The following is a 20,264-nucleotide window of genomic DNA, read 5'->3' as shown; positions in this document are numbered from 1 at the left end:
AATGAGCAGCGGGGAAGGGGTCGGCGCAGGCAAAGGTCCTTACTTCCGACTGGGCAGCTCTCAACAGGGAGATCTCTGCCGGCTCAGGAGAGATTTCCTGAAAGAAAATACAAGTCTCTCAAGAGCATCGTGACTAAATGTTCTAAATAGAACTTCTTCGGGGAAATTAGACAAGTGAGAAATTATCAACAGCAAGTATCACCAGAAATTCGGATGTGGCAAGAGCCTTTTCCTTGTGTGGACTTTAAACATTTGGAATAAAACTTACTGAAATTTATCCAACTTGAATTTTCACTTTGAACATTGTTTTTAGTAGCAATAAAACTTAACGATTGACTTCAGCTACCAGCTATTAACAACATCAAGTAATTAATAAGATGATTTTTTTGCTGTTTTTGTTTTAATTTTGTTTTTGTTTGTTTGTTTGTTTGTTTGTTTGTTTTTCCAGACCAGGTTTCCCTGTATAACAGCAGCCCTGGCTGTCCCAGAATTCTCTTAGTAGATCAGGCTGTCCTTGAACTCACAAAGATTCACCTACCTCTGCTTCCAAAAGGCATGCACCACCATGCCTGGCTCAAGATGTTTGTTTTTCACTTAGCTTTTAATTACATTTTTATTGATTGGTGCATGTATAGCAGTCAGAGGTCCGCTGCAGAAGTCAGTTTCCCCCATGGACCTGAGTGACTTGAGTTCAGCAGCTGTGGATGCAAACGCCTTAAATGACTGATCCATCTTGCCACTGGAAATGTTTATTTTTTCAAAAGCAAAAATCCATCATATGGAATGAAAGAAAGACGCTGGACAGCGTATTGTTCAGATTTCAGCCCTGCCCTTTTGGATGCACTAGCAGCGCCATTGGAGACAGTTATGTAAGGAAAGCACAGCTTTATCAGGAGTCATGTCGACACAATCAGAATCTAGTAGTCCTGTAATTCAGAATACATTTTACACATCCAGACCCAAATGTATTAGCTCATCTGGACAGTAGCAGCAACTGTTGCCATTACTTGAATGTTTACCCTCCACTAATTTTTACAACCATATTGTTAGGAAGTGGCTGGTGTTACTGTTGTTGTTTTGAACCCAGATAGGCAAGCACTTTACCAACTGAGCTTGACCAACTGTGCTTGATGGTCCTTTCCTGACCATCTTACAGATTGAAACAACAGCCGTTTAGCTAACTGGGAAGCCAGGACCCGACCCTCCCTTTGCCAGCCCATCCTTGGCCTCCCTTATCTCCACTCTCCCTGGTTTCTTTTCTGGCCCCGCTGGTGGGCATTATCTGTTCACCAGTCTCTCTTCCGTGCCATTCCTGCAGATGTTTGTAAGCAATCAAGAGCTTCATCCAGGCTTCACAAGAATCATCTCTCTGAAAAAAAAAAAAAAAAAAAAAAAAAAAAAAAAAAAAAAACAGGAGAGACCGGCTGAAAGATGCTGTTTAAAAATAATGTGGTTACTCATGGGACTGGATGCGCATTTGAATGTGAAGGAGACAGTCGGGAACCTTAGCTGAGGAACAGTGAGGACATCACCCAAGTTAGGCTCTTTTCTGCCTAACAACCAGAGGACGTCTCTCATTGGATGCAGGAGAGAGCTTCACCTCCATCTCATTGGCTGGGAATTTAGCAGCCGGGCCCTCGTCCTCTAACACTGCCTGGGGCAGGTACTGTGTTGTGATCAAAGTGGCTGTAGGTTGGGAGCCCAGAAATCCAGGCTCTGGAGCACTAGGTGGGTCCACGCTGGGTCCCCCATGACCCTGAACGGAAAATCAGTTATCCCAAGCCGGAGACACCAGCATCATAGCCCCAAGCCCCGGGGTACCGTGCTTATTTCTGCCACTGGTTCAGAACCTGGCAACAAATCAACCCAAGTGCAGGCAGAGTCCAGAATTCCAGTGGCCCCGAGTGGCAGAATCTAGGCTGACCTGGACCGGGCTTCCTGGAAAAATAGGGTTCTGAAGTAGGCCTGGATATCCCAGAAAAGACTTTCTCTCGTTCGCTGTTGAGACAAAAATGAAGGTAGGATCCAGAACAGCTTTGTGCTATGAACCAGTCATTGCTGAATTCCTCATGGGCAGGAGGAAGATAAAGTGATGGAGCTATGACATGCATGTGGGAGAAATACTAGCTGCTGGCTAATTGAGCGATTTAAGTTCCATAGGGCTCTTCACCCCCTGGGGAGACCCGGCTTCCACACTACATGCTTAATCCCTGGAGAGTGTCACTGTCACTCAGAGGCCCCAGAGAAGTAATCAGTGCTTCTGGGAGAGGGGGATTCCTTTATCCCGCCCCTCCCCACGCGCCCTCCCCTGTCTCCTCTTATCACTTGCCCGCCTGTCTGTCAGGCCAGTTGGTCATCAGAGCACAAACATTTCAGGCTGTGTGCCCACCGGCTCTGGGATCAGGTGACCATTATGGAAGGCTACACCGGAGGCCTCCGCATGCCAGCGTGTCGCCAGGAACAGCGAGAGCCCGTGGCGTGCTGACCTCACAGAGTGGGCACGCATGCAGCTGGCCTGGAATGATTGTTGCTTCCTGGTGTGGCTTCTTTGATCTTCCCAGGGCCACCCCGAAGGCACTGCAAACCCTTCTTGGTTCCCTCCGCACAGACTCTGGGGTACGAGCCAATAGTTCAGGTCCCTTCCCTCTTAGAACCTCCATGTTACTTTCTGAAAGACAGAAACAGAGCCAAGCGTGGTGGCACATTCCTGTAATGCAGGCATTAAGGAGGTGGAGGCAGGAGAATTAAGAATTCAGAGTCATTTTTGGCTACTTAGGGAGTTTAAGGCAAGCCTGGGACACATGAACCCTACCTCAGAAAAACAAAAAGAACTCTGTGGGCTTGCTGTGAGAGTTCAGTGAAAAAGCAGGCCAGTGTCATCTGGCTTCTGATGGGACTTAGCAAGCCACTGTGGGTTGACTTCCATGAGGTGAGGTTGATAATCATCATACACTCTTTCTCTAGGCCAGGAGGTCATCACCCTCTGCGTGGACAAGCCCTGGGTGAAAAGATGCCATCACAGAAACAGGCAAAAGAGGCACAGGGCATTGACCGGGGACTCACGGTGGCTGGAGAACTCACACACCTGGATTTGGGTCCTGGTTCTGCCCGTTGCCATCGAGCTGCCAAGCGCAAGCTACCTAAACTCTCCGTACTTCTCGACCTCGCTCATCCGTAAGATGGGCATTACAGATTCTCCACTCTTGTTGGCTCAGGATCACCTCTCAGGACATACGGCTGTGGTGACGCTAGTCTGTCTGCTCCCATCATCTCACAGGACAGCAGGACAGAGGGTGGGGCTCTGGCCCCTTTGCTTTCTGGAAGGGAGAGGACTCAGAGCGGGAGTGCCCACTTCTTGGACTGTTTCCCTAAAAAAAACTTATTTCAGGTGGTTTAAAGATTCCTAAAGAGCCAGTCGTGGTGACCACCGCCTTTCTTTAGTCCCAGCACTCAGGAGGCAGAGGCAGGTGGATCTCTGTGAGTTCAAGGTCGGCCTGATCTACAGAGCAAATTCCAGGACAGCCAGGGCTACACAGAGGAGAAAATTAAAAAATCCTGAACTGGTAGAATGCAGACACAATCCCTGGGTTTGACACCAGCACCACATAGTCTGCACATAGTGGCACATGCCTGCCATCCCAGCACTCAGAATGTGGGGGCAGGAGAATCACAATAGCAAGGTCATCCTTGGCTACATGGTGAACTCAAAGGCAGCCTAGGATTTTATTGTGAGCTCACCTGTGTCTTCCCAAAAGCCAAGGTGAAGACCTGATCCCTACTACACGACATGTGATTGGGAAATCGTCTGTGCAAATGTAATCAAGTTAGGATATGAGTGTGAAGACGATGCCTAATTCAACACGATGGGCGTCTTAACAGAGAAGGGAATTTTGACATAGCTGCACACAGCACAGCCTCACATAGAGGATGGGAACCGAAGGGTTACTCTTACAGCTGTGAGCTAAGGAGCTTCAAAAGATTGACAGTGATTGGTTGCCAGAAGCCAGGGAGGTGGGGAAGGATCACACCCCGATCAGGGCTCTGCTGGAACTCTGACTCCCAACCTCCACAAGTATGGAATGATAAATTTTGTTACTTAAGGCTCCCTAGTCTGTGAAAATTGGTTATAGAAGTTCTGGGAAACTAACTGGGGAGGAAGGAGATGAGGGGAGGAAGGAGACGAGGGGAGGAGATGCTGAAGAGGGTCCTGTCCTTGATCTGAGAGCCACAAACTAGAAGGACCCATCTGACACCCTTCCCAGGAGGCCTGGAGCCCAGTTCCAAGGCTCCTTCAAGGAAAGTGAGGCATTTGGCTCCGCTGAGACATGAGGGTGAGAAGGCACAGAAAGTAGGGCTCATCATCCAAGAAGGAAGGATTCTGGCATCATACTTCGGCAGCCTCACCTCGTCCAGCCTTTTGGGCTGGCGGGAGAGAACCTCTGCCTTGGTCCATCCACGTCCTCTGGTTTGCCTCAGGTCTACTGAGTGTTCCCCAACCACGCCCCCCAACAGGTAGACCTCCTCAGACTCCTCCCACTTAGGACCGCCCCCCTCACTGAAAAGGTTGGTGAACTCATGATTGGCTTACTTCATTTGGTAGCTAATTGTGCACCCCTGGAGAGAAGGCAGGAGTGTTTTTATTTGATAATGTGGTCCCTTTTACTGCCTCTTCCTTTAGTGTTCCTGTGTCGTTCTTTGTTCCCCAGACTATATGAAGAGCCAGCAGACCATGTTTCTTAGAAGCTCTTTCAGTGTCACCATGACCTGTCCCTGCATGAACATACATGCATTTACTTGATACAATGCATAAATACTGACTATGAAAATCTAGAGATGTGGGGTGCTTTTCTTAGCTCTTCTGCTGTTTTACTGGTAGCACTGTTTTTAGAGAGAGATGGTGTTAGAAACAGACAGATCTAGTTTGAATATTAACTGTATCGATCAGTTGTAGTGAGAATTTAGGCAAGATAAGTGTTTTATATCTGTTTTCTCACCTATAAAACGTGGTTCCTGGGTGGGGAGACTAGCAATTCTGTGTGCATGCACACAGTGGATGCAGAGTTCATCCACAGAATGAATAATCTGTGTGCATGCTCAGTCTTTCGTCAGCCAATGTTCCCCAAGATCAAAGAGACTTAACAAACTATGGGCAGATGGCCATAATGGAGCCCCCTTTCAATGGACTAGGGGAAGAGGGAGGGAGGGTGGAAATGGGAGGGTTGAGGGAGGGGATTCAACTGAGATATATAATGAATAAATTGTGTAGAAAAAAATAAAAATAAATTTAAAAAAAAGATAAAGTGGCAAACGAACTTAGTTTCCTTATTGCACACTCACAACACACCATGTTGTCCCAATTCCGTGTGGAATTCCCAACAGCCAGCAAGCTGTCAGTCAGCTCAGTCCTGACACACCCAGCTGTCAGTCAGTCATCTCAGTCCTGACACACCCAGCTGTCAGTCAGCTCAGTCCTGATACCATCCAGCTGTCAGTCAGCTCAGTCCTGATACACCCAGCTATCAGTCAGTCAGCTCAGTCCTGATACACCCAGCTGTCAGTCAGTCAGCTCAGTCCTGATACACCCAGCTGTCAGTCAGCTCAGTCCTGATACACCCAGCTGTCAGTCAGCTCAGTCCTGATACCATCCAGCTGCCTGAAAAAGTTCTTTTTGGCCAGATCCAAGACAGAAAGGAAGACAACTGGGGTTTCTCTGAACTGCCTTAGAGATGAGAGACGTTAGCTTCTGCTGGCTGTTTTGAACAGGAACTACAGCCCCAGCATCTTGGGACTTGCCCCAAAGACATCATCCACCAGGTTTCCTGCCAAGCAGAGAGTAGAGGTAAAAAGGGGCACAGGGTATTACTCCTGTGGTAATACATGTGGAGAGAAACAACAGGATTGAACAGAAGAGCAAACTGGACTCTGATCAAGTTGCTGTGGAAACCTCAGCTGATACTATGGGAGTTCTAAAGCAGCTATTCTCAGCCTGTGGGTTGCAACCCTTTCATAGGGGTCACGTATCACATAGCCTTCATATCAGATATTTACATTACAATGTATTAAACAGTAGCAAAATTATAGTTATGAAGTAGCAACGAAAATAATTTTATGCTGGAGGGGTCTCCACAATGTGAGGAACTGTGGGTTGAGAACCATGGCTCTAAAGCTCGGTGGCTGTTCAGAAGTGACAAAAATAGCCCTCAGCATCTCCATGTCTACATCCTCCCAGGTTGAAGTCTAAGAGAAAAACCAGTTGAGAGAGTTGCACCCCCCCCCCCCAAACCGAGTTCCTGAGAGTGGGAGAGCTGGCCCTGGCCATCACCAGCTGCAGCACTGGGAGAATGGGCCCTGCACCTTGCCTGGGCAATTCAGTGGAGCTGGCCCTGGTGGCATGAGTGCAGATGAGCCAGCCAAGGGCATGAGAGCAGGAGAGTTGACCCTGCCCAGTGCTGACTGGGGCATTGGTAAGTTAGCCGGGGCAGTGCTAGAGAGCTTGCCCTGGTGGTGTGGGTACGGGAGGGCCGGTGGGCTGACCAACTCAGCTCCCTCCCAGGCCCAGACCCAGGGCTTTGAGTTGGCCCGCCCCAACATCTACCCCTTCTATGAACTTCTGGAATATATGAAGAGGCCAGTCCTGTGGATCCAAAGCTGCAGGCTCTCTATGACACAGAGCAACAGCAGGCTATCTGAGAGAACCCAGAGTTGATGATGTCACAGAAGCCGGAGGCTTTGAACCAGACCAATGTCTCATTGCAATGAACATTTACAAGTGATAATGTGTGGACAATAGGATATCCTGTGGAACACACTGTGACACGCTCCCGCTTCTATGATGAGATGTTTCTATGCGTTGTTTTGGTTTTGTATACATATTTTTTATTTTATTTTTGAGGGGAAAGTTGCAAGGGTGAAAGCAGATGTGAAGGGACAGGGAGGTGAGTGACACTGGGGTTCATGATGTGTGCAAATCACAAAGAATCATTTTAAAAAGATATTTTATTTTAAAGAAGATGGAAAAGTGAACTTGCCTCTCTCTCGCAAATCCTAACAAAACCCTCCTCCCTCACTCCAGTAGTAATGAGAAAGTAGCCACAAACCAATCTACAACCAACAAACTGTAGCACCTCCACCCTCAGTGACATCAGCTCTACCTGAGGAGAGCTGCTGACCCTCACAACAGGAAATCACAGCGTGCAGGTTGAGTGGTCTCTGGGCCTAACTACCCTCTCTCTGGTGGTTCTGGGGATACACTCACTTTGGGGAGATCCATGAGGCTGTGCATAAACAATGAGGTCCTTGTCTTTGTGTCTTTTTACACTTCAGTGAACATTTCCTTAAAAATTAGAGAAAGAAAAAATAAAATAAATCTCGCATGGTCTAGCTAAGGCATGGTGGTAAAGAAACATTCTTTCCTCATGTTTGAATCTTTTCTTTCTGTCCACAGTCTTGGACATGTCACAGCCTTCCCACTGTCAGGTGTTTATTGCCCACAGAAGTGTTCTGAGAAGGTTGGTTTTCATAACAATGCAATGTCCCTACAGCTTCTCCAGCAACAAGAGTTGAGATTCAGGTTTTTAAGTATGGGTTATGAAGATCATTATGGAAGCAAGAATATTTTGTATCCTGAATACTCAGGATACTTTTTTTTCTTTTTGGAACAGGGTCACATGAAGGCTTTTCAGAACTTACTATGTAGCTGAGGACAATCTTGAACTTCTCATCCCCCTAATCCTCCTGCTTCTACCTCCCAAGGAAACTCTGGGATTACGAACTTGGCCACCACACTCAGTTTATGTGGTGCTGGGACTCAGAGCCAGGACTCTGTACATACTGAGCAAGCATTCTACCAAGCGAGCTGCATTGCCAGCACTATTTTTTCCTGTAATAATGGCAAGACCATAACTGTTCATTCATGAAAGACAAAGATTCCCAAAGACTCACCTGTACACATGATAACACTAAGATTCCCAAGACTGGGACTGAGCTATATATGCTCAGTGGTTAAGAGCGTGAACTCTTCTTAACAAGGACTTGCGTTCATTTCCCAGCACCTATAATGGGCTCAAATTTACTGTAACTCCAGGAGTAGAGGGGTCTTACTTCCCTCTTCCTCCAACCCACACAGATGTGTGTGTGTGTGTGTGCGCGCACACACACATAAATAATTTTCCACAGAGAAAAATTATGTAGGATATTTATATTTCCTACTGGTCTCACTTGATTAAAATAGGTCTTGTCTTTTTCTGTTGCTGTTGGGGATTAAACCCAGAGCCTTGCGTGTGTTGGCAGGCAATCATTCTACCTTTGATCTATGTCATCAACATTTTTAATTTTGAGACAGCGTCTCACTTAAGTGGCACAGCTTGTCCTCAAACATATGACCCTCCTGCCTCCTGGGACCATTTAAGTAGGGTATCCACCAATAATCAACAATCAATGAGACCCAATCTCAAATTTAAAAAAGCAAACACCAAAGGAAAACTTAAACCACCCATCACCAAAGAAAAACTTTTAATCTGTCCTTCACTCTCTCCAGTGTACACATACTTCTATTTTCACTAAAAGGTTTAAAAGAACCAGGAGTCTTCTTTTTAGGGAACTATTCTTTTGCACTTTTAAAACAGTTTTAGTACCCCCCAATTTTAAGAATTCCTTATGTATTAGGGGGAGAAGAACTTTACATCTGATATTAACATCTTGATTTTCTTTTGACTTTGCTCGTTTGTTTTCGCCACATTCGTTTTAATTTATTTTTATGTGGTGAAATTTTTCAGCTTTTCAGTATTTATATTTGACCTTGAGTCAGAGTTACAGAAAGTTCCCCACATTAAAACTTTTTTTTAATTCTCACATCTCCTTCGAGTGTCCATGTGATATGTTCTCACACTAAGCAGTCTGTCCGTTTGGAGTTATTCCGGTGCACGGTGTGAGGCGGGGACCCAGTCTTAACCTTCTCCAAGTGGCTGTCCAGTTGTCCTCATGGCTCTCATTAGAAGGTCAGCTCTTCTCTCAACATTTCAGGCGCCCTGTTTATCCAATGGTGAATTTCCATGTGGACTTAGGTCTCATTCTGGACATTCCACTTTACTCTAATAGTCTCCTCACTCACCAGTTTTAATTATATACTCTTTTAAACATGATTTGTTGGGGTTGGGGATTTAGCTCAGTGGTAGAGCGCTTGCCTAGCAAGCGCAAGGCCCTGGGTTCGGTCCTCAGCTCTGGAAAAAAAAAGACAAAATAACAAAAAGACCAAAAAAAAAAAAAAAACCAACAACAACAACAAGGTAACTAAACATGATTTGTTGTCTGACAGTCTTCCCACAGCTCTTTTTTGAGATTATGTATTTATATAATGTATGTATGCATGTATTTCTTTATATCAGCTCCAGAACCAACTTCTCTAGGAAAAGAAAAAAGACATCTTCCTTAAGATCCCATTGAAGGAAATCTATAATAAATCAAATAGCATCTTAGGAGAAATTAACTCTTATGGTGTTGAATTGACCCATCAAAAAGCAAGGGTGTCATTTGCTTCTGTCAGGTTTACTTTCCATCTTCTGAGAGTGTTTTAAAGTTTTCCTCCGGGAGATTTTCACTTCTGTGGTGGCAAATGAAACACTTGACATTCCAGCAGATCAAAGCAAACGTTTTTATTACAGAAAGAAATAATACCAGAAATCACCATGCTGCCACCAGCTGCCACACTCCATCCAGAGGGACGAGACCTGCAGCTGGACAGACAACCTGCCAAGAAAACAGCGCCTCTCCTGGGAGAGACCTACCCTACATCTCTGGGGCCGATGGGAACCAAGGATTCCAGCCGGGGCACGTGTACCCCGAAGCTTGCTTATTACACACCAGTTTTCTTTTATCGTGTATGTGTGTGTGCAGTGTGCCTGCGTGCCTGTGTTTGCATGTGTTTGGATGTTTGTGTGTGTGGAGGCCTGAGGTTAACCTTGGGTGTCTTCCCCTATCATTCTCTGCCTCATGTGTTGGACCCACAATCTTTCAGTCAAATCCGGAGATCTGTGTGGCTACATAGATCCCTATGTTGAGGAAGGGGATCGGTCCACCTTAATTACCCAGCTTGGACTCTTCGAAGGCCTGCCCTCGGGTTTGTCTCCCAGGTGACTGGAGGTCCTGACAAGTGAGTAATCAGTACTCACCTTCCCCACGGTGCCCTTGTATCTGGTAATGCCCCCATGCTGTCATGACTGGGGGAAGAAAACAGCAAATAAATTCAGGCTTACCGTTAATTTATTGGCATTTATACCCACATAGAAATATCTTTTTTGAATGTTGAAGACATGTTAGGATATTTTACTCTGAAACCATGAGCCTAAACAATCCTCTGGGGTTGGGACTGCATCTCAGTGGGTAAAGCACTTGCCTAGCACGCATTAAGATCTGCATTTGATTCCCAGAACCATATAAACCCAGGCCTGTAATCTAAGCACTGAGAAGGTTGCTATAGGATCAGAAATCCAAGGTCATTCTTGACTGTATGAGAGCTTGTCATCAGCTTGGGCTACACATGGATGTGTGTGTGTGGGGGGGGTTGGTTTAGTGTTTTAAGACAGGGTTTCTCTGTGTAGCCCCGGCCATCCTGGAACTCACTCTGTAGACCAGGCTAGCCTCAAACCCAGAGATTTGCCTGCTTCTGCCTTCTGAGTGGTGAATGTGTCTTACACACACACACACACACACACACACACACACACACACAGAGATTGGAGAATAAGCTCAGTGGTTAAAAGCATGTACTGCTTTTGCAGAAGACCTGGCAACCCCCAGCACCTGCAGTGGCTCACAACTGTCTGTAACTCTAGTTCCAGACAGAGAGCATTGGATCCTCATTCTGACCTCCACAGGCACCAGGCACACTTGTGGTAACGATTACAAATTAAATAAAATTTAAAAATTAAAAACAAATCTTTCCCCCTTTAAACAAACAAACAACAGAACAGGTAGGCTAGGGGTGTAACTCAGTTGATTGTCCAATGTACAAAAAGCCCTGTGTTTGACTTTTGATCCTGTAAAGCAGGCATAGAGGCACATACCTGTAATTCCAGCATTTGGGGGGTGGAGGCAAGAAGATTCCAAGTTCAAGGTGATGTTAGGTTATATGTTGAGGTTAAGGCCAGTCTTTAAGGCATGAGAGCCTGTCTCAAACACAAACAAATGTTTAAAATGTCTGTTATAGGTTTTACATATGGCAAACTGGTAGCCATTCTGATAATTTCCATCTTCCTGCCATTGTCTTTCTTGATCTTCATTCGCAGCTGTTCTTCAGGCAGGATAAGGGTGGGGCAAGCGTTCCACTCTGTGTTCCCACATCACCCAGAACTCTGCAGTTACCACCTGTCCTGGAATTACCATTTGCTAGCTGTATCCCGCATAAGGCCATGAACCCCAGTGTCATTTCTTCCCTCATGTTCCTGGATAAGGCATAGCGCAGCAGGTATTAACAAATATCGATTTGTTCCAAACCCAAATGAATACTGTCTATCCCTCTCCCAGCCCTTTTAATCATTGTATCTACCAAAGAAAGGAAGGTTGGACAAAGGTTAATAAGTAATGATGAAAAATACCATGAGAACTTAAGGTATTAATTACCTGAGAGTATCGTGGTCAACCAAGCCACTTAAGTTTCTTTTTGGTGTCGTTAGGAAAATGAAGCTAGTAACATCTATCACATGAGAATCAAGCGTGATTGATTCAAGTCTGTAATCCCAACATTTGAGGAAAAGGCATCAGGAGTTCAAGGTCATCCTTGTCTACATAGGAAGTCTAAAGCCAGCTTGGGACACATGAGACCCTGTCTCAACAAACAAACAAAACAACCTCTACAAAAAAAAAAAAAAAAACTAACTTATTAGTGTGTGTTTGATGATTAAATAAAATTAGTCAAATGTTAATTTAGAACGATGCCCACTGCAACTGTGTGTTTTTAATGATAGGCATGTCATGGTTCAAAATAAATAGTGAAAAAAAAACTTCATGAAATGGACTAGTGGGCTGGCTCAGAGGTTAAGAGCACTGGTTGTTCTATCAAAGGTCCTGAGTTCAATTCCCAGCAACCATATGGTGGCTCAGAACCATCTATAATGAGATCCTGTGCCCTCTTCTGGCATGTAGGTGTACATGCAGGCAGAATAATGTATAAATAATAAATAAATAAATCTTTAAAAGAAAGAACTTAAGGAAATTTCTTGGATTATGATTAACAATGCTACAGTGCATCAAACTACTTCTTTTATAGCTAAATACTATCTCATTTTCTTAATATTTCAAATATTTTGTGACTAAGGAGAAAGTACTAGTTTATTATCAGTTCTGTGATCCTGACTAATTAAGCAAAACTAATCTTAGGTCTTATTTGCTTTGTAAGATTTCAGTGAATCAAATTTTCCTGTCTGAAGTATCTTTGAATGTAGCCACATACATTCTTTCTCTTTTGCCTACTTTCTCCCATTGGTTTCCTATGAAGAGTTACTGGCCGTAACTTTGAGAGTGCAGGCAGCCAGTGTGGAAGGGATAGCCTGGGAATACTTCTAGGAGTGTGGCCACCCAACCTGAGGTGGGTTGCCAGCGTCCACGGCTGGCTGCTCACAATCAGCTGTAATCTCAGCTTAAGGCCCTCCAACATCTTTTGATCTCCAGAGGCACTACACACACCTGCACACACCTACACACATACACATATAATCAAAAGATAAAAATAAAACTAAGGAGGAAGAGGAGAATGAGGAGGAGGAGAGGAAGAAGGATGGGGAAGGAGGAGGAGGAAGAGGAGAGGAGGAGAAGGAGAGGAGGAGTAGAAAGAAGGAGGAAGAAGATGATGATACAAGAGAAAAATCCATCATGTTAGCTCCCGGTTTGGAAAGGGCTCAGGGTCAGTGACATCAAGAATGGGGTCAGGGTGGGGGACAGAAAGGAGTATCCTTTGATCCTCCCTAAGGCTTGCCACATTTGCCCAAAATTAGTTCTTGCTTCCCACCCCAGGCCCATAAGTCCCCCACAAGCCTCAGCCTATGCTGGCTGAAACCCAGTGGGGCAGGCCTCTGAGTCTCTCTCCCCAGGCTAACGGACACAGGTCTCTGAGGTGACTGTTGTGACTTTTCAGAGTCACCGCAACAGGTCAGCCCCAGGAAAACCATTCATGCTGTCCCTAGGTCCAGAATTATCTCGCATTCCCCGCCTCCGAATGTTCTGCTCGCTCCTTCTGAGAACACACAGACAGAAGGGGATTAGGGGAGCACTCTGCTGAATGTAAACAGTCATGAGTCCATCTGTTTTCAAGGTCTAGTGGCCTCCTCCGCACCTGTTGGTTAGGATCGACTTCCTCCCCTTCATTCAGGCTGTGTGAGACAGCCAATCTTAGTTTGAATTACAAAGGCCACAGCATGTGAGAAACTCTCTAAGCCAGATTTCACTTCATGCTCCCAAAAGCTGCAAGTGTTGCTGTGCCACTGGAGAGGAGACGGTTGCCTCAAAGAAGTTCATAGGTTTGGAGAAAACACCACAGCAAAGCTAAGGCTGAGAATGAGGAACCTGGTCTGCTCAGAGCCTGGCTTTTGCTGTTTCCAGGCTACAAACTAGGGACACAGGGCTTAAAGGTGCCTCAGACTTATAGGTAGCATGGCTGCTCCAGTGCCCAGGAAATACATCCACGATGGGAAACCAGTCTGTGCTCAAAAACACAATACAGTTTTCCACAGCTATTCCAAACAAGCCTAAACACTAACATTTTTAAGCATGCAAAAAAGTCTAGCCCTGGATTGGAGAGATGGCACAGCAGTTAAGAGCATTGCTGCTCTTCCAAAGGATCCTGATTCAATTCCCAACACACACACACACACAGTGGCTCACAACCATCTATAACTCCAGTCTCAGGGAGCCAACTCCCTCTTCTAGCCTCCAAGAACAGGTGCTGCACAGACCTACATGTAGGCAAAAATACTTACAGACATATAAAAAATAAGTAAAATTCCCCCCCCCCCAAAAAAAGAAAGAAATTTAACCCCAATGAAGGAAGCCAACAAAAATCAAACTACAGGAAAGATGATTTCATATAAATAAAATGTTATCTGATAAAATTATTCAATACTATGCTTAGGCTGCCTATATATTTTTATTTTTATTATTTATATTATATATAAACCAAAAAATAGACCTGAGAAATAAAAATTAATTAATCAAAAATTAATCTTGGCAAAAAAAAAATCAGAATTCTGTTTTTAGCCAAAATAGAATAACAGAGACTAGATTTAGCCTTTTGCCAGAAATGACCACAAGAAAAGCAGAATCAGATACAAAGCAATGGGGTTCAGAATACTTGACAGGAGGGAGCAGAGAGCAACAGCCCTTGAACAATGGGAAGTACACAGCTGAGCCACATCCCTGATACATCTCACTGCTGAGGGAGCGCTAACTACCGTCCAGGGAGAGTGTTCTCACTACCTTGTTGCAATACACCATGCCCAAAAGCAACGTGGAGAAGAAAGAATTCTTTCAGCTTACACTTCCAGGTCACACTTGATCACTGAGGAAAGTCAGGGCAGGAGCTCAAGCACAAACAGAGGCAGGGACCGTGTAAGAAGGCTGCTTGCTGCTTGCTGCTCGAGGCTCACGCCAGCTGCTCACGGCCCGCTGCTCACGGCCCGAGGCTCACGGCCCCAGGCTCACGGCCCACGGCTCACGGCCCGAGGCCCACGGCTCTCTGCTCACCTGCTTGCTCTTAGGCTGATGCTCTGCCACCTCTTTGGTACAACCCAGACCCACTTGCCCAAGGATGGTACCACTCACAGTTGGCTGGGCCTCCTACATGCCTTAGCAATCAGTGCCCCACAGACTTGCCACTTCAGCAATGCCCCAAATGAGACTCCCTCAGACAACTCGGGGCTGTGTCAAGTTGACAGCAGAAGCTGACTGTGAGATGGGGGCGGGGAGGGTTGGAATGGAGCCTAGTAGATTACCTGAACTGAGAACACAGAGCTGATGTCTGACAAGCTAGAGATTACGGGACTGAGCACCAGAGCAGCAGGGTGCACAGATGGAGAAACTCAGAGGTCGTGTGTGGTCCCTCTCAATTATCCAGCTGAGTATTGATCTGTGAGTACCTGTGGGGCAGATGAGTCTGACAGGGTGGAGAGAATAGTGTCTGCCTCCTATACAGGACTCTGCAAAAGCCTGGCCCCACTAGACAGACCAGGGAGGCTGACCCATGGGGTATTTCGCGGAGTGCTCAGAAAGAAAGGTCCTGACTTATCAGTGAGGAGTGGTGAGCCTGATACCACCCTGAGTCCTCTAAGAAACCAAAAAAGCAAGAACCAGGATGATTCCAAGTAACAAGGTCTGTAGGGATCCAGCACCCAACAGAATAAAGGTCACAGTGCCTGCCATCCACGTAATGATTTCTAGGCATGTGGAGGCAGAAAACATTCAACCCTCAAAGAGAATAACGAGCCAATTGAACCAAGAGCAGAAGTGGCACAGCCGTCAGGATTAGCAGACAACAGGAAACAATGGATATAGCTTCATTCTACCCAAAAAATTAAGCAGACCTGTAAAAATGCACCGAAACCAGCAATAGGACTTGGAGAGATAAACCACAGTGTCTAAGACATGATAAATAATGTGATTTATGACCAATTAGACAAGAAAAAATTAGTAAGCTTGAAGGCATAGGAGCAATAAAAGCCAAAATGAAACCCAGAAAGAAATGAGAAGCAGAGGCTGGAGCTAGCTCAGTTGTGTGTGCCCAGCACAACACACAGCTGCCTGCAGTGGCACGTGCCTGTGATGTCAGCACTTGAGAGGGAGAGGCAGGAGGGTCTGAAGCTAAGCTCTTTCTTGGCTAGTTCCAGGCCAGCCAGGAATTCATGAATCCGTTGAAATAAATCAGAGCAAGAGAATTAGAAAAATGAACGCAGTGGTCAGGGTTCTCAAAGGAGGAGGAGAAAACATTAAATACACTTGAGGAAATACTGCTGATACAGTATTGGAAGAAAACCCCCTGCGACCTTGTGGTCCCGACCTTCAGAGAGAATGTCTTCCCAAAACAAAAATGCAGGCTGGTGGAAAAGCTCAGGGGTAGTGTTTGCTTACCATGTACAAGGCTCTGGGTTCTGTCCCCTCGCACCATCAAAATGAAGAAAAGGGTAGTGATGGTGGGGGAGAGGAGGGAGGAAGGGAAGTGAAGAGAAAGGAAAGGGAAAATTGCTTTAGACATCTGCAGTTGAAATTATTCAACAGAGCCACACTACAGGAGACAGTACAGCAAGTTTTAGTGAGATTCCTCGGCCTGTTAGTGGTACAGTCCGAGATTAAAGACAGCTGATGTTTGCAAGCACTCCGCAAACATCAGCCAACGAGGATGGCAAGGCAGGCACCTGCACTTAGTACTCAAAGCTGAAGCCTGGGGACGCAAAGGGACTAAGCTCACTCATACAAAGCTGAAATACTCTCTGGACTTGGAGATTGTGTTTTTTTCTTTTTCTGCTAAGGTCTTGGGGGCAGGAGCAGAAAGGCGGTCATAGGGCCAGCTTCCCCTGGCAAGCCACCACCGAGGCAGACGTCTTTGTGCAGCCAGTGAACAGGCCCCATCCTTGGCCCCTGGCCTGGCTCCCCATACTAAGGGGCTCAGCGAAGGATATAGCAGCTCTCACACTAAGGCTAGCACCCACAGGGGCTGGGCATGCTCAGGGAGCCCAGGCCCTGCAAGCCGGCACCAGGGAGACTTGTAAAGCGTTCCCTGCACCTCACCAAAAGCAGATTATTTCACATACAGGCCCACCTCTCCAACACCTCGTGAAAGGAGAAGAACCCCAGAAGTCCTGTGAGTCCCTAGAGGCAGTGCTCTCTGTATTCTAGAACTCACTGTCAAGTACCTTCTCCCTTTGACGGCCCTAATACAATGTTCTAATGGAAGTATGTTTGGCCTTACTAAGCAAGCAGTCTGGCTCGGGAGCAGCAGAAGTGGCCCTGCGTGCCTGGGGGACACACATAGGGCTAATGTGAATGGCTTCTAGAACATGATCACAGCTAACCTGAATGGCTTCCGGACTCTGTTAGGTGCTTCGCAAGGGCCTCACAGCCCTCCCCACCTTTGAGGTCGGTTTATGTGACAGTGACAGCTCCCACCTACAGCAGGCTCTCTGTGGGTGCAGTCGAGGACCAAGGGGGTACCTGAAGCCTCAGGAGTATTGACCCTTATACATATATACAATAAAGTTTAATTCATAGATTATGTGTAAAAATAAATATGATAATAGCATAACTACAACAAAGTGCTGCGGTAAAGGGAAGGCTGGTTTCTCCATGAGCACTCAGATGTCCTGAGGATGGAGGATGGATGATGTAATTCACATGAGATGCCGTAAGCCTCACTCAGTCCTTCTGATATCATGTTGGGTCTCATTTCCTGCCCTTGTCTTTCAGCCACCGAGTTAAGACGTCTCCCTGTCTAATTAAATCCTGATCATGCACTGCGGAGGTAAAATCACAGGTTGAGGTGTGACCGCTCAGCTAGCACAAACACGCTCTTTCTCCTTCACAGTTCCCTGGATAGAAGAATCATAGAGATCTGAACAGCCTCAGGAGACTTTTTTTTTCTTTCTTTATTGAGAATTTTCATCTTTCAACATAAGGAAGCATTTTAAGGCTTCTCTTGAGTGTATCCAAATTGGCATCATTACTCTTATTTTTTTTAGAGCTAGTATTAAATAAAATAAGAGTGACCTGAGCACCAGCACTGACACCCAACAGCACCTCTCATAACCAAGATGGCTATTAAGTGACCAAAAGGCAAGTAGTGTATACCCTGTGGACACTGTGCACAAAGGGAAGATTTGCATATGAGACGGGATGGTGCAAGGTGCTGTAACACTTTATGTCACTCAGAATAGCATGCAATTTCAAACGGATGAATTGTTTCTGGAATTTTCAACTTAGAATTTTCAGATCATGAATAGTCACATGTAGCCAAAAAAAACACAGAAAGTGAAATAATAAATGAGGAAGGAGTAATGTATTTTGAGTCTTTTACCTACCTCCACTGGTAGGTGGGTAGTGAAACTGTAACAGGAATGTTTACTCTCCTGTTTCCGTTGTTGTCTCCAGAGGCTGCTGCCTTCTTCTGCTAACCTAGGCCTAGTCCTGAAAGTTTCTAGTTCCCATATAATCTAATCTGGGCCTAGAATGTTTTCAGCCTCTGAGACTTACTGCTGAATAAGCTCACCCTTTCTAATTCTTTCTAAACTCTGGCTGGCTGGTTCTATTCACCTGTTCTAACTCAAACTCCTCTCCAAGCTGACTGATTCAATCTGGCTTTTCTCTCGGCCCCTGCTTGGCCTCAAACTAACTCCATCAATCTGCTCTAATCTTCTGGCTCCTTAGTCTCTGGCTCCTTCTGACTTCACCTGTGTCTAGCTTGTTCTCTTATTCAACTTCCCCCACCTCCCCTCCTCTGCATCACCCCTTAAGTAGCTTCCCTTTCCTCTCTCTTCTCACGAGAGTAGGTGTATCCTATTCTGTCAAATCTTTCTCTGATTTGTCACCTTCTCTGCCACTCAATTAAACATCACTGTCAAACATGGGCGCTTCCTTCTACAAACTAACTCTACCTCCATTGTTGTTTAGGATTAAAGGCATATAGCACCACATCGGGACCTAAGCTTTTCTTTACATAAAACTTGCTCTATTCCAGGCTGGCCTTGAACTCAGATCTGCTTGCCTCTGTTTACAGAATTAAAGGCATGTTTCTAGTCCAGCCTGATCACACAGATCTAGAAGGTCTTTGGATGTGATCTCTTGCCAAAACAGCCATGTTTTGAATTAAAATGCCTCTACATGATAACACACGATTTTTGTTTGTATTCTTTGAAAACTTCCAGTGAACATTGGCTTTTGCCCGTTATTCATTTTAAAAACTAAAATTGTGTGGCCTGTATTTTCCTAATCTGGTTGACAGCTTGAGTAGTGTTGCTCATTTTGTAAGTGAATTTGAACTCCTAGTGTTGCTTAAGATTTATTTGTACCTAAGTATGTTCTTTATCCTTTACTCATTTTTAAATTGGGTTTTAGTGTCTCTCTTTTAAAAAGACCTAATGGCATTTTAATTTTTTGTGCATATGTTTGTGTGTGAGTAGAAAGTGGGAGTTGAGGCCAGACAACTTGTAGGCATTCTCTCCTTCCACCACGTGGGTCCTGGGAATAGAACTCAGGTTAGAAGGTTTGGCTGCAAGTGTCTCTACCTGCTAAAATATCTTGCCAGCCCTTTGGCCTTTTCCTTATGAATAAGAACTTTTTTATATATTATGGCGTTTAGTCTTATGCCTTAATACAAACACAGGTTTTGTCTTTTTTGTTTGGTTTTTTTTTTTTTTGAGACAGGATCTCTCTGTGTAGCCCTGGCTGTCCTGGATCACTCTGTGGACGAGGATGCACTCACAGAGATCCACTTGCTTTTGCCAGCAGAGGACCTGAGCTGGTGGAAAGGGGCTCAACTTCTCTCTCAGCAGCTCACTCGCTGTGGCTCTCTGGGGAAGGAAATTCACTGCTCCTTCACCTGCTGTGGAAGGAGTCAGGGTCCTCTGGAAGAGCAGAGCCGAGTAAATGAATCTTTGTGATGGGGGTTTATTATACTGGCTCACACACTCTGGTCTGGATGCTTTACAATGTCTCTCACACTGCAGGGGCTGAGGAAATGGCAGCTGCTTGGTGGGGAAACTGGGTGCCTCTGCAGTCCCATTCAGGCCCAGAGGGTTCATGAAGAGCCACTGGGGCCTGGGTGCATTCTGGAAAGCAGAAGCTCAGTCCTAGTATCCATGAGGGATGAAGCGGAGGGAGCAGCAATGCAGGCGAAGGTGCTTTCAGAGTGAGGGTGAACAGAACTGCCTGGTCTTTCCTTTCCCTTCCCTCTACTGGAAAGAGCCGTCCATGCTTACGTGGATCTCCCCACAGAGAACAATCAGATAAGAAAAGTCCTCAGAGAAGCACATAACCTTTTCGTTAATTCTAGATCCAGGCAAGTAGACAACCACAATTGACTGTCACACCACAGAAAAAAAGGGGCTCAAAGGGTCCCCTAAGGAGATGGTGTCAGAATTAAATGAGGTAGTGCTTTGTGGAAGACCATACATCATATGTGCCACAGATTAAGAACCCTCAGTAAAACATTTCCCTGGCCCCCACTTGTGTACAGGTGTGTGTGTGTGTACGTGTGTGTGTGTGTGTGTGTAACAGGTGTAAATGAGTGTGTT

Source organism: Psammomys obesus, unplaced genomic scaffold, assembly GCF_907164565.1.
Source record: "Psammomys obesus unplaced genomic scaffold, mPsaObe1.curated_primary_1811, whole genome shotgun sequence".
Classification (NCBI taxonomy): domain Eukaryota; kingdom Metazoa; phylum Chordata; class Mammalia; order Rodentia; family Muridae; genus Psammomys; species Psammomys obesus.
Note: the sequence above shows the minus strand (reverse complement) of the source record.